A 3,192-nucleotide genomic window follows, 5' to 3' on the forward strand; every position below is an offset into this window, starting at 1 on the left:
CTGAAATATCCCTTGCTGGGTGATTTCAAGTGTTTCCATTGGAACAGTAGGGGGAATAAGTCTTCTGTACTCACAGTAGTTTCTGGGACGTCAAATACAAATTCGAAAAAATTGTTAAGATGGTTTGCTATTTCATCCTTTCCTCTTATAATGTCCCTTCCAACATAAATTTTTTCAACCATTTCTTTTCTGTCGCTAAAATATCGCCATTTTTTTGCGTGAGGACCTAAGGAAATCACTGAGTTTTTTTTTTTTTCAAAGAATGTTTTTTAGATTTAGCCAAAGTACGCTTGAGTTCAGTTTTTAGATTGGCCAACACCACTGGCGACGTGTTCCTTTCACGCCATCTCTTAGTTTTTCTTTTGATATGAAATATAGCTTGGGTGATCGAAGGACTTGTTTGCTTTGTTTTTTTAACCCGCGATGGAAGATATTTGTCCATGCAATGACTTTTAACACATTTGAATTCTTGCCATAATTATTTTACTGTTTTTAGACCAGCGGTACTCTTGAAAGTATCAAATTGAATCTCTAAAAAAATCAAGAATCCAAGTGTCATCAACCCTAGCATAGTCCTTAATTTTTACTGGCACTTAGCTCTTCACTTTCTTAGTTGCTCGGATAGGCACTTCGCGACAGATCATCCTGTGATCCGATATACCATCTTCTACCGTCACATTGTAATCATTTAATTTACTTGATAGGAACACCAAGTCAAGTACTGACCTTGACGTCGGTGTAATTCTGGTATCTTCAAGCACGATTTGTTTCAAATTTTACGTAAACATAATGTCTAGTATTTTTTCAGCGCTTACTGATTCCACACCACTATACGAAACATTTTTCCAGTTTATATACGGTAGGTTTAAATCCACAGTCATTACCAACATAGTGTTCGCATTTACATGATAATATAAAAATTTGTTCAGGTTTTCGAGAAACTCAGGGGAGCTTGAGGGTAGCCGATATACAACTCCGATAAGGAAAACAGTACTTTCACGAGTTTTTTTACACCAGAGTGTTTCTGGTACTTCACAGTCAATCAACGAAGCATTCAGAGAACTTTTGTCAACGGCGGCGGCGTTTCGAAGCGTTCGCACTGAACGCGCGTGACGTTGGTGACGTGTTTATGAAGAACGTGCCAACGTTTGTCGTACAGCCTACAGCGGTGTACCGTAGTGAACGTGAAGCCATAGTACCTGTGGTCACTAAATAAAGAAAACCACCGGATCATATATATTTCTCATTCTTTAATAGCTCAAATAACCAATTACGCCATCACATCGTAATAGTTATAATTGGAAATACATAATTACCACCATAGTACAGGTACGTCGTAGTGGAGGGCTACCGATTAATTTTGACCACCTGGGGTTCTTTAACGTGCACTACAATACAAGTCCACGGGCGTTTTTGCGGCCGCCGCGGCCGGGATTCGATCCCACAACCTCGTACTCAGCAGCACAACGCCTTACCTGACTGAGCCACCGCGGTGGGTCCGTCCACGTTGATCAGGATGTTCAACTCTATCCCTATGCCGGTGACATTGCATTTCTCTCCTCATCGCGGGACATTAACACATCATACAAAATTTTACAATAACATTTTTCTGAACAATACTACTAAAAAGGCAAGCTCTGCGTCTTTGTCTCGGGCTGCCAAGTTTTGTGGCTAACACTGCGCTTCTTCTGGAGGCTCGAATTATTCCGCTTGATTCCAGATTTAGGCAACTTTCTGTCATGACTTGCCTGAAGCTTTACTGTGCACCTCTCTCCAACATTTATTTCGTTTTCATTACTACTCCCGATTCATTTTTCAAAACATGTTGGGGGCGTTATCGACAGCCGCAGGTTATTTTTGTTCTGGCACTGTTATTGAAACTTGAAGTTAGACTACCGTGCCTGATTATTCCAAGAGCAAGTTCGCTGAAGGTTGAATTGATTTTTCATTATATTTTTCCAAAACACGCAAAACTCCTTCCAGCGTGCATCCTGAAGGACCCCTTCAAGATAATCTCGGTCAATTTCATTCTAAATTTGTTATTTCTAGGACGCAACTCAAAGTTTAGAAAATGCCGGAGTTGTCATTTTCCCAATCACTTAACTGGTCTTTTGCGCTCCATTTGTTTCATTTCACCCCAATATTACTGGCAGAAGTTCTGGCAATTATCTTGGCCATCAGAAAATTGGGTTGTCCGAAATTTATAGTAAGTCTTACAGATGCGCATTCGGTCTGTACAAAAGTAAACTTCTACTAAGCGGTCATACCTGCTGAGCACATTTTCGACACTTGTCCCGGACAGTTTGTCTTAAATCCGCTTTGTCTGGGCCCCCCGACATATTGGAATCCTCTTAAATGAATCCGCTGACTCGCTCACAACGGTCCTCACTAAATGGTCTGGTTTTCAATATTCTTCCTGATTTTTCTTTCATAACAAAAACTATACTTAAATGCCTTTCATTCATAAATCTTTCATTACGCTTGGATATATGTACCGCTGATGGCGCACGATTAATGAAATTTGTTTGTATTCATTTTATTTCAATGCCCACAAAAAAGCTTATGGGCGTGCTGCACGTTGTTGATACCGCTTGGAACGGTGCAAAAATTCATTATATATGCGTAACACTTTTACGTACGAAAATATGAATTCCATGTGCGAACGTGGAAAATGAATGCGAGCTTAGTGCAAGTCATAAGAAAACATTTATGCTTCTGAATAGCGTGATATAGGTACGAAAGAAAAGGCATAACAATACTTTATACAAATCTAAAGGAACCATTTAACGACAAAATACACACATAACACATATTTTGTCCGCACACCAATCGTTCTCGGTGTGTCCCGCCCAAGTGTCTGCAAATCAATCTCTACTCATGTGGCCTTCTTCGCCACACTTGAAACAGCCTCGGCCGCGGCGTCGTGGTCAGCAGTGGACCGTCCCGGCTCATATGCCCTTCTTGGTTGCACTCGAAGTATGTATGGCCGGCGGTGCTACTCCCTGATTTGCCACGCTCCGAATGGCGGACGCCCCCGTAGATGAAAGTGAGCTGCTCCTTCTCGATGGTGTCCTCATCCCAGCAGTCCGCTCCAGCCGCCAAGACACCTTGGTTGTGGACGTTCTTGTGCCAGGTAGATCCCATGGAACCCCAACCTGCGCCTGTGTAGTCGCCATTGTCAGAGCAGCCACA

At 41.9% G+C, this 3,192-nt stretch overlaps 1 long non-coding RNA gene across 1 annotated transcript in view; it reads right to left on the reverse strand.

The window, feature by feature from the left end:
• Positions 1-2,747, reverse strand: part of LOC125942674 (uncharacterized) — a 34,426-nt gene extending 31,679 nt beyond the window's left edge. The window contains exon 1 of the long non-coding RNA XR_007465302.1: positions 2,636-2,747. This is a non-coding gene — a long non-coding RNA (uncharacterized LOC125942674). The remainder of the gene's footprint in view (positions 1-2,635) is intronic.
• Positions 2,748-3,192: the final 445 nt, after the last annotated feature.

The sequence above is a fragment of the Dermacentor silvarum genome, chromosome 1 (assembly GCF_013339745.2).
Source record: "Dermacentor silvarum isolate Dsil-2018 chromosome 1, BIME_Dsil_1.4, whole genome shotgun sequence".
Lineage (NCBI taxonomy): Eukaryota > Metazoa > Arthropoda > Arachnida > Ixodida > Ixodidae > Dermacentor > Dermacentor silvarum.